The 12,447-nt window shown below is 37.8% G+C and overlaps 1 protein-coding gene across 2 annotated transcripts in view; it reads left to right on the top strand.

Annotated features, from left to right (window-relative positions):
* The window catches only part of LOC127446520 (cadherin-8-like), a 151,689-nt gene that overhangs the window by 78,461 nt on the left and 60,781 nt on the right, over positions 1-12,447 (top strand). The window lies entirely within an intron of this gene.

Below are 12,447 nucleotides of genomic sequence, written 5' to 3'. Positions count from 1 at the left end.
CAAGGGGTCCAAGGCCTGAAAAACATTGAAGACCCCTAATATGTGATATTTGTAGGTTGCTGTCCATAGCCATTTTGTAATCCCAGAGACCAACAGCTATATAGGTTTTTGGTATGACATAATCTGGTTCAGCATTGGAGCACTGAGAGCGGCACTGAGATTGTCCAATTTGACCATTTTTTTTCCCCCAAGCATCACAATGTATTCATAAGTTCTCAAGATTTTCCAGCCATGCATTCTAATGAATTTCTTCTTAAGATGTGCTTTAAATAGAGCTTATATTTAGTTGACAAAGCCTGTGTGAGCTTTCTCTGTTCCATTCTGGGCCTGACCTTGAGCTGGATCTTGAATATTAGTAAGACTGTGTAGGAGATCTCAGAAGAATACCACTTAAGGAATTTGTTACAACCCATTGACATTCTGAATGCTGTGCTGTTCTGCAGTGCACATCTCATGTAGAATTTGCATAGTGACACCTCATTGCTCAGGAAAGTAAAAAAAAAAAAAAAAAAAAAAAAAAAAACATTGTGTTTTTTCAACCCATGTGAAGGAAATGGCCATATAAAGCAATGTATTAATTCATGACTTGTTTTTGCTTTTTGTAAATAGTGCTTTGTGCTTGATGGCTTAAATTCAGAATATGAAATAATGTATTGCAGAGGGGAGCTATTTTCATGAATATAGATTAATGACGAGATGACTCAGAGTTACGGGAAGTGCCATTAATGAAATGATTAATGTCATTTTGAGCAGGAAAATGGCTCTAAATAACCACTTCTTGTGCTTCAAATGTTTCTAGACTCCTGACCCAAGGCTCACATTTGAAGTGTAGAATGCAGTCTGGGGAATAGTGTACTTCTCCTAGTACATTATAATCCAGCCATGTGAAACAGAGAGCATCCTTGTTTCCTTTCAAAACCTACTTGACTTCTTCATATGTGCATTTTCTCCTCTGTATTGTTCTTCCATCATATTTATCCAGCACTTAGAGCATACAGAATGAGAGATATAGGTGAGAGGTTTTCTCTTTCAGGCTGTGGGATAAAAAGCTAATTGGTGGAGGAGGGCCACCTATGGGAATAAAAGATGCCTGAAGTCTAAAAGATGCCTTTCACAATTGTTATTTTCTTTTGTCACTGCTGATTAAATAAACATTAGCTGGTGTTCTCTTGTTTGCTTTAAAGGCATTCTCAATTACTTGTTTTGGTCTTATAAAGTATTTATGTTAATGGAGACAGTCATAGAGAGAATCAAAAGCTCTTTGGCTGGAAGAGAAAAACAACAAACAGACAAATAAGTGGGGCTCTTTCTTGTCTCATAAACACAAATCACAGAAAGTTTACCTCTCATGCTGATGTCATATTGTATTTTCTAATTAAGGCTTTAGAATAAGTTTGAAAGTGGTAATCTCATGAAATTAATTTGGGTTCCTGGGTAGGGTTGCACCAGCTGTGCGTAAGGTCTCACGTATGTTTGGATGTAAAGTTGACACTAAGGGCTTAGTAACTACTAGTTAGTTTATAACTAAGGCAGAGCTTAATTTGGTTGTACCACCTGTTCTTAATGTAAGACTTAACTAGTAGGTTGTAAGCTCTCCGTAAAGTAATGTGTATATATATATATATATATATATATATATATTGAAAGTTTTGAAACTTGACACCGGGCGACGCACCCTGAAAACTGCACGGTTTGAACGGTTTCATGCTGAAGAGCCGCTTAAAAGTATGTTGTTTTTTTTTTTCTCTCGTAAATGTAAATGAGTGTTAATGTCAACATCATGCTGTATGTCGAAAGGATTGAAGCCTGTCACACAAAACATGAGCTCATTGATGTCATAAAATATCAGTCTGCTGTTTTATTCCAACCGTTACTCTTGGTCAGAGTCTTCCGTAAATATTTAGTTTATATGTAGGGTTACATCCTAACAAAGTTTAATGGTGCAACGCTCAAATATTTAGTAGTGTGTAAATTGTGACTTAGTGCCCATTTACGCCACAATTAGGCTAAGTTGTAACTTACGTATAGCTGGTGCAACTGGCCCCTGAAGTTTGGGATTAGCTCACTTATTATACATACTTTAAGAAGTGGCCAAATAGTATTAATTCATTTGTGCTGTATATTTTTGACAACAGATAATCCAATGGCAGTAATTGCAGATATGCAAACTAGTAGTACATTGAAGTAGTTAACTACTTAAAAAATAACTTAACTTTAAATAACTTTAGGCATGTTAGTATAATCTATTTCGTTTTTGATCAACACAAACATTATAATATTTTTTAACTTGACACATATTATTAAACTCAGTGGAAGTCTTTGACAATAATTGTGGCAGTTTTTATTTTATTTTTTATAAATAAATAAATAGTGAACCCTCTTGAGGAGGGTTATAACTAGAGAGTGAGGGAAAAAAAACCAAGGACAATATCTGGTTGTTACTCAATATATTGCTTGATGAAGTTGTTTTTAGTTGAGAAATGATTGAATTGACTATAGATATAAAGTTTGTAGGATCATGAAAGTATGATAATAACACTACAAAAAATGACAAATATTTTATTTCATCGGAAGCAAATAACACACAGATGCTACGGGACTCTGCTAATTTTGTTGCCAATGTACCAAGCATCTCTAAGACCCTAAGATCACCAAAGTCATAGGAGCCCAAAGACTAAATCATTAGAAAGGTCATGCGAGGGAGGACAAATCCTCTGCATTTTCTCAGCATTTAATGAAAGCTTATGGTTACTAAGTTTTCCCTGTAGAATGCTGTATGTATATTCATTGTATTTCAATTTCACTTCAAAATATTTAACACTGTTACGTACTGTTGTGGACCATCCACAATTGGGAATTATAACTCATTGCTAGGATTGGACAAATCTCATTGGATTACTGAGTCTGTTTTTTCACTAATGGGGTCTTTGACTCAAAGGCTGATACAAGCAGGCAAATTCCCCCATTAGGTCTTCAAACCATATGCTGGAATTACAATGCTCCCTGCCTTCTGGTGCTGACAAGAGGATTGCAACATTGTTGAAATTAGCATGTCTATTGAAGTGACTATTGAGGTAATTAACACAGTCGTCCATACCACCTCCCTTCCATGGAAAAAGGTGTGAATAACAATAATTGATATGAGGAAAAATAAACAGAGGAAAGTTGATTTTGTCATCTGAAAATCAAGTGTGTGTGTGAGGCCTCTGCGACAGGGGCTTCATTATGGTGTCGGGTAATAAAGTCGGGAAAAGACAGATGGCACATGGCTCCTCCGCCCTGCTTGCTATGTGCCCGCTCTCTCCTGGCAAAATGAACCTGTGTATGGAGACACCGTGCACAGGAATGTGTCAGGATCTGCTAAATTGGAGTGCTGATGTAAAATTGAAGTGACGTTAATAGATTACCTAGAGTTCATTTGCATTTTCAGAGTTATTATGGGCTCCAGTAACAGGGCTAACAGGCGAGGGGTCTGTTCTTCTAATAACATTTATGATTATGCAAGCCATATTCCTGGCAGATAAAAAATAAATAAGGGCTTGTCAGGGGGATTTTTGACAATGATTTGGAAGCTATTTTCTGACACATATTTATGGAAATAGATAACACATATATCCAGTATACTGCTCAACCTGAGACGTAACACACATTTTAAACATCAGCTCATGTATTTTTACAGTATGTACATTAATTTAATAGGCTTTAAATATGCTGCAATTTATTTAAGTAATTTAAATCAGTTCTGCATTATGTTATTTTAAGATGTGTTATTTTACATTGATTCTGCAATAACTACTGCATGTCCTCAGGTAAGTAAAATTATGCTGCACCAAAGTACACTTCTGGTCAATAGAAGCATAAAATGATCCCCTATAATTATTTTTATTATTAATATTATCATCATCACAGATGGAGAAGACACATTTCTGCCTTATTTAGCAGCATACATGTAGTGAAATATTATTATTTTTATTTTATTTGGTATACATTTTAACATGATGTTTTGGTGTAGTCCATTACCCTGAATGCTGCCCTATATTACCCTATTTTAAAAATACCCTCCTTTAAAAAAAAAAAAAAAAAAAAAAAACAGTAGTAGAAGTTTTTAGACATATTTATTATTAATAATGTTTAAAAATTGATCAAGTAAAGATTTTAAATGATGAAGCCTATGAGTAAAACATACTGTATACATTTTACATAATTGCATTCACTACTATGTTTGACACATCAGTGCTTTCAGAGCAGACGTCCTCAGCTGCCAACCCTGGAGCAACCAGGCATTATGCTTGGCTCAGGAGTTTCTAGATATGATAATATTTCTCCTAGAAATGTCTAGCTGTAGCAGCAGAGCCTTGTGAGATATGGATTGGTAAAGAGTGTGCTCACATACAGTTTTGCAAATAACTGAAAACAGTTTGTTAGCACTGCTATCAGGAATGTGCAAGGCAACCTGTCATGTTTTTTTAAACTGCTTTTAAGTTTGTGCTTCTTTGATAGTTTAAACAATCTGCAGAAAGCAAGTTATTCCCCTTAACCCTCTTACTATCCTCTTTTTTATTTTTTAACACTCTAAGGCAGCCTTTCTTTTAATCTAATTACACTGGGGTACATGTTTTATTTTCAGTATTACCATCTAGCTTTAGATACTGCTTTCACATGAAATTGTTAGAGCCATCGGCGGTACATAGATCTTTTTAATTAGCATCTTCTTAATAATTAAATTTTTCTGTCAGTATCTCTAATGACTTCATTCCTGACAAGACCATCACAATTCATGATTGCTTGGCCAAATAAAGCCTTTTTAGATATGTTCTGCTCTGTTGAATAAGCCATGTCAGATATACCCTATATCTGCTGTGAAGCCCATTTTCACTTTTAGGGTCAATGTCAATAACCAAATAGAATTTCAAACAAAGAATTGTGAAAATCAACTGAAATTCTCGTACTTAGTACTTATATATTTCTCTGTATGATTTAAAGGTTATGGTTACGTACTTAAGCATGTAAAATGGTGTGTGGCACTGGCAGTTGGAGGAGAAAGTGGGGGTGCTGGGCCTTTAACATGGTGTGCAGTTGGGCCACTGCAGAAGCACATTTGCTGGTCAGACCCCACGCTGAGGTTTGCCCATGGCCTCAGCTGAGTTTGAGGGTCAGGGAGTTAACCCACTGCAGCCAGCCAGCCTCGGAATAGATCACCCTCGGAAAGGGAGACAATGATCAGCAGGAATGTGTAAATAAACTCGTCCACTCTGAAATTATTTGTATGCATGTGTTTTTGTATATGTGTTTATCTGAACATTAACATATGCCCTCATCTCTCACTGTAAATCATGTTATTTCAGGTAACCTAAAAATTTGCTTGATGACGCAACATCTAAATTAACTGTTTTTATTCAAGTCAAAAAAAGTTTTTTGTCAGCTGATGAACCCCCATGACCTACAGTGCATCCGGAAAGTATTCACAGCGCTTCACTTTTTCCACATTTTGTTATGTTACAGCCTTATTCCAAAATGGATTAAATTCATTATTTTCCTCAAAATTCTACAAACAATACCTCATAATGACAATGTGAAAGAAGTTTGTTTGAAATCTTTGCAAATTTATTAAAAATAAAAAACGAAAAAAATAAAATAAATCACATGTACATAAGTATTCACAGCCTTTGCTCAAAACTTTGTTGAAGCACCTTTGGCACCAATTACAGCCTCAAGTCTTTTTGAGTATGATGCTACAAGCTTGGCACACCTATTTTTGGGCAGTTTCTCCCATTCTTCTTTGCAGGACCTCTCAAGCTCCATCAGGTTGGATGGGGAGCGACGGTGCACAGCCATTTTCAGATCTCTCCAGAGATGTTCAATCGGGTTCAAGTCTGGGCACTGGCTGGGCCACTCAAGGACATTCACAGAGTTGTCCCGTAGCCACTCCTTTGTTATCTTGGCTGTGTGCTTAGGGTCGTTGTCTTGTTGGAAGATGAACCTTCGCCCCAGTCTGAGGTCCAGAGCGCTCTGGAGCAGGTTTTCATCAAGGATGTCTCTGTACATTGCTGCATTCATCTTTCCCTCGATCCTGACTAGTCTCCCAGTTCCTGACGCTGAAAAACATCCCCACAGCATGATGCTGCCACCACCATGCTTCACTGTAGGGATGGTATTGACCAGGTGATGAGCGGTGCCTGGTTTCCTCCAGACATGACGCTTGCCATTTAGGCCAAAGAGACCAGAGAATTTTGTTTCTCATGGTCTGAGAGTCCTGTGAATACTTATGTACATGTGATTTTTTTTTCGTTTTAATAAATTTGCAAAGATTTCAAACAAACTTCTTTCATGTTGTCATTATGGGGTATTGTTTGTAGAATTTTGAGGAAAATAATGAATTTAATCCATTTTGGAATAAGGCTGTAACATAACAAAATGTGGAAAAAGTGAAGCGCTGTGAATACTTTCCGGATGCACTGAATCTGCACCGATCAGCCACAACATTAAAACCACCTGCCTAATATTGTGTAGGTCCCCCTCGTGCCGCCAAAACAACCCGCATCTCAGAACAGCATTCTGAGATGCTATTCTTCTTACCACAATTGTACAGAGCAGTTATCTGAGTCACCGTAGACTTTGTCAGTTCGAACCAGTCTGGCCATTCTCTGTTGACCTCTCTCATCAACAAGGCGTTTCCGTCCATAGAATTGCCTCTCACTGGATGTTTTTGGCACCATTCTGAGTAAATTCTAGAGACTGTTGTGTGTAAAAATACCATGAGATCAGCAGTTACAGAAATACTCAAACCAGCTCGTCTGGCACCAACAGTCATGCCACGGTCCAAATAACTGAGATCACATTTTTTCCCCATTCTGATGGTGATGTGAACATTAACTGAAGCTCCTGACCTGTATCTGAATGATTTTATGCACTGCACTGCTGCCACATGATTGGCTGATTAGATAATCGCATGGGTGATTGTTGGTACCAAGTGGGCTGGTTTGAGTATTACTGTAACTGCTGATCTCCTGGGATTTTCACGCACAACAGTATCTAGAATTTACTCCGAATGGTGCCAAAAACAAAAAAACATCCAGTGAGCGGCTGTTCTGTGGATGGAAATGCCTTGTTGATGAGAGAGATCAACAGAGAATGGCCAAACTGGTTTGAACTGACAAAGTCTACGGTAACTCAGATAACTGCTCTGTACAATTGTGGTGAGAAGAATAGCATCTCAAAATGCTATTCTGAGATGGCAGTTGGTGCTCTTTTGGCGGCACAAGGGGGACCTACACTACACTACGCTATTTTAGGTGTATGTGCGCAAACGGTGGGTGTATTGTTTGTTAATGAAGTGGCACAAAGCGCAATTTGCTATTTTCCTGAGAAATAGGTCATTTATAAGACAATAAGATGTTTGAAAACCGCATCTTAAATCAGTGCAAAGCTTTAACTCAGTTCATGCATTTGCAGTTTGGAGATTCCACCAGCAGGTGGTAATAAAGTTCATGTCCAAACTCTGAAAATATAGTGAAACTTCAAATTATGTCTCTTATGGTCAGAGTTGATGCCGTTTTATATGAAACAAAAAAAAAAAAAAAACAAAACAAAAAAAATAAGATTTGTGTAATCTATAGGTCATGGTTTATTTTTCAGTCATTATTATTATGTTTAAATTTACAATTGTATTTATGGTCTGATTTGTAGGCCTAAATGTATTTTTCCTCCTGTTGTCGAAGAGTGATTTTTGCACTGCAAAACAGGCAGTGGAAGAAGTGTAGGTTCTACTGGTTGTTTAGATCAGTGTTACTATCAGAAATAATCAATTATTTCTTTAGTTATTAATTAATATTTAAATTAAATAATATAATCTAACTCATTAAAGCCTCATACGGGGCACCAGTAAATGTAGTGCACTACGTTCAGGAGCGGGTTTGGTTATTAGTAATAATTAATAATTATAAAAGATAATTATCAATTATTAAAATCAATAGAACATTGATTTGAATCAATGTTAGCTCTTTTAATCCTTCACATCAACAATCAAAGATAACCATCAAATTCAATAGAATATTAATTATTATCAAAGATAATCATTAATTATTAAAATCAATGGAACATTGATTAGAATTAACACTAGCTTATTGATCCTTCAGATTCAACAATCATCAAAGATAATTATCAATTATCAAAATCAATAGAATAATAATAAAGATTTATATCACCGGGGCACCACCCTGGAATCAGGGACTAATAACCAGACAGTATAACAGTATCAATATTAGATTGTTCTCTTAAGAAAATCGACATTCAAAAGGAAACAATGAAGTCTTGAATCCGAGCACTGACATCCCCTGCCAGCATTTGACACAGGTGTATGCAAAACAAACTAAAACACTTCTCTTTGAAATATAACAAAGTTTATTTATGCAGTAATATCAATTAATAATCAATATAATGCAGTCAATAAACTTCCGACTTACAACTACAAACTAAACAGTGACATGATTAGATATGGTAACCAAAATAAGCCTATAACACATGAGAGGAAGGTAGGTGTGTGTGTGTGTGTGTGTGTGTGTGTGTGTGTGTGTGTGTGTGTGTGTGTGTGTGTGTGTGAATGGGTGTGTGTTTGTATAAGGAGTGATGCGCATAATATGGCGGACATGACTCTAGTGGAGAGTACGTCATGTGAGATTTCCGGCCAGGGAATATGGCCGCGAATGTGGGCAGAGAGAAGCCGATTAATGGCGTCTGCCCATTTACCGCGTGTCTCTGCTTGTACAATAACTTAGGGACAAAGCTGAGCTTTAACACGAAGTTATCTACTAGCCAAAAGTGTGTGCGAGAATGTTTGTGAGGGGTCGCGTGTGTGTGGTTTGTACAAGAGAGAGAGAGAGAGAGAGAATAAAGTGGCGGCACCAAAGCCAGTTTCGCGATCGTGGGAGAGAAAGTAGCTGTTAGTTTATCATTCAGAGACGTGGTGGATGGCTCGTAAACCGTCCCGCGGTCTTTGGTTCTTTAATGGATAAACTCAGTGTGCCGGTCTCACCCATGATGGCGGAAATACACAACAGTCCAATGTGGTTGGACTACAACACAGCAGATCTCATTCGTGATAACAGTACAGTACAGTAATACCTTGAGTATTATTAGCAGCAATGAGCAGACTCGGCGGTCCGTAAACTGTACAAGCAATAACCATGATACACAAGAATAACACACTATAATATTCTATCTCTGCCCAGACGTAAACCTCTTACTTGAATTGCATGAGGACGCAGGTATTATGTGTGTTCATCCGTCGTTTAACTCCGACTCGGTTCCTCGAGGCTCGGGTGATGACGGGAGGTCGTTTCTTCGCTCTGTCGGCGGGCGGTACGGCTGCTGATCCTCGGCAGGCTGGAGGGGAGATCAGCGTCATCGACTTGATTGAAGAGGGAAGAGAAATATTTTTCTCTTCACTTCTGCAGGCAAACAGATGAAGATGCGGATTGCTCGGCGGTCTCCTTCAGATCCATTAGAGTGTTCGGTGGAACACAGAGTAATCTCAACTCGTCCAGCGAGATGGAGATTGTATGACCACAGTTTCAAGTCGGATGTTACTTCCTTGTGCCACGAGGCTACACCTGAGAGCAGCGATGAGCTGCGTCTACACATGGTGAGCAAAGTTGCTGGAAGCAATGCCTGGAAGGATCTCAGAGGTATTTCTACTCCTGATGACGTCATGGTTGAGGGGCGTTCTGTTGTGTGCCTCATACAATAGGAATTGAGAGTTCGATCCTTTAGTGAGCAAGGCTTCATGGGATTTGTAGTCTGTTTTGGACTCCCTTTGTTTTATTTTTGGCACGGTTTTTATCAGTGTGTGGGCCTCAGTCAGGTTTTACGACTGTGTTAGGCCTGCCTTTGTCTTCTATCTGAATACATGAGGCCCAACAGAAGTTTGAGAAAGTAAAATGTTTGGAATTGGTAGGCTATGATTTTTTTACCACTTTGTTATTTTGATTATATTTTCATTTAGTTTGAAGTGTAATTTCAATTAAGAAATATGTTTGGTTTAATTTGTTTGTGTTTCAAAAACTGTATAAATTTTTTTTAAATAAAAATTGACCGGTAGAATTGAAGTGCGTGCCGATACAATCACTGTTAATGCTAGCCATTATTTGTGTGTAAGTAGATGAAAATTATTAATAATATTAACATTCTGTGTAATTTAACGGAGCATACATCCAAATTCTGAGGAGAATCAAATTTTCCATGCATATAAAAGAAGCGTGTCACTGTCATAGAAATATGCATGACAATCATCAAGGACGCAGTTAATGCACAAATGAATGTAATTTTCAATTCTTCTAATTTATTGCATACAGTCCATTTACACTATCAATTTCTAATGAATGTGCTCTCTTGGTTTATATTGCTGGTGCTTGAGGGAATGGACTATATAATAGGATGCAGACCGTGGAATAATAACTGGATAAAACCTCAGAATTAAATTGCACTTAATCCAGTCCATTTGTACGTTGCATGTGTAATTCCACCAAACCTACTTGCGCCTAGATTTAGCGCATGCTTGCACGAAAATAAAAAACATTTTATGGCCATGCCCGCTGACTTTGCGCTTGTGAATTATGGCATAGCACTGCGCTTAATGCTAGCGCTCTTAAAATAGGGCCCAAATGTGAATAATGAAGAAAGAGCTTACAAAATGATGCCTCTCCACTCCACTGACTGTGCCCCTTATCCTACTGCAGTGATGTTCAACTCATCAGAAAAAAAGATAAAAGTACAAAAAACAGTTTAATCTGTCTTTATCAACGGTTCTTTTTCTATTGTTGAAACTTTGTGTCTATTGGTCTATTGTCTCTATTTTTTTGTTGTTACATTTCTAAGTTGTTATTTTGGTGCTTGTCTAGGCCATTTATCTTTGTGGTCTATATGGAAGCCTGACATCATCTGTGTCCATCCATTCTTGAAGCATAACTATCAGTTCACTGGAAATTTCCAGCTTCACTTTAGTTTTAAACATTCCCTACCAAACAATCTACTTAGTGTACTCAATTAACACATGACTTATGACAACATGACTTTATGTAAAGCTGCTTTAAATCAATGTGTATTGTGAAGACTTGAATTGACTTGATGTTTACTTTTTTGAATCTCAAGGCAAAGTTGTGAACATATTTATTTGTAAAGTTTAAAGTTAATTGAGCTATCAACAGTTACACATTAACAGTTAACATGCTTTTGTTACATGCTCTCAAATATAGCACAGAAATACTGGAACTGCACTGGTTTCTGACTGATCTCACAGTGAAATCCGAAACAGTAGGTTGACTTTTCTTTAGCTAAAATCGGTCTGTGCTGAACAAAATTCAAAACACTGCCCCCAGTGGCCAAAGCGGTAATTGTTTTTGGGTGTATGGGCACTTGTGAGCTCAATTTTTCAGGTAAAATATCCACAGAGGGGTGCCAAAAGCTAGTTATTTTCAGCTGTACAGGATGTAATGCAATGAATAGGAATGCTTATACTATAAACTGTACCCCCAACCCTAAACCTAACCACAAGTGGAGTAAAAATGTAATGTTATGGGGGGGAAATGCAGCCTCAGAATTGCACTCGTCTCTGATTATGCAACCATGGTTACTTCCTTGTTTCAATCCGGTATGCGAACCCTGTTCACCCATGCTGCTGACGCAACGTGCTTCTGATAGCGCCACAAGGGAAGGTAAACATGCATGAGCCGATGAAAAATATGTGATAGGAAATGCCGCTTGTCAGTGAGTCTGCATAATGTGGCCAATCCCAGTGTACAGGAACTCTTGGACACAACATGCCGACTTCATTTGTGATTATGTTGTTGGTTTAGTCTGAAACCCCAGTCAGTGCTTGTCAGGGTGCAGGAACAAAATCCCACACATGCACAGGAAATGATGCCAGTTGCTAAGTTTAGCTAAAGAGCACATTTGATGATTTGTGTGGAAGCTCAAAAGAATAATGGACAAGAGGAAGGAACAGTTTATATACATTATTTACTGTCGGCTTTTCAAAAGTTATCCCTTTCACAAGAGAGCATAGCAAATAAGGAATATGGGTGGAAATAGACAACAAGCGATGAAAGAGAGAGGAGAGTGTTTTTTTTTTTTTTTTTTTTTTTTGCAGTTGGGTGATGAGGAGAGCCCATAAATAGCTCAGGCCAGCACTAATGGGCCCAGGAGGCTATTGTGTTGACATAGAGAGTGACACTGATGCCATATGACAGGCTAATCAGCGCTGAGGTGGACACTGACATTATCTGTCTCTTATGATAAGGGAAAGCATGGAGGTGAATCTAAACTCACATAACTCAGACCTATCTCCCTTATCCTCAACATGAGCTGAATAAAATATACATGCTATTTATTCAATGCTTTAATATGGAATAGATGGAATAGTCATTGCAGTTTCAGTAGGCCTAATTGACCTGA

This window comes from Myxocyprinus asiaticus, chromosome 1 (assembly GCF_019703515.2).
Source record: "Myxocyprinus asiaticus isolate MX2 ecotype Aquarium Trade chromosome 1, UBuf_Myxa_2, whole genome shotgun sequence".
Lineage (NCBI taxonomy): Eukaryota > Metazoa > Chordata > Actinopteri > Cypriniformes > Catostomidae > Myxocyprinus > Myxocyprinus asiaticus.
The sequence above is the reverse complement of the archived record's forward strand: the minus strand, read 5'-3'. Positions and strand labels throughout refer to the sequence as shown.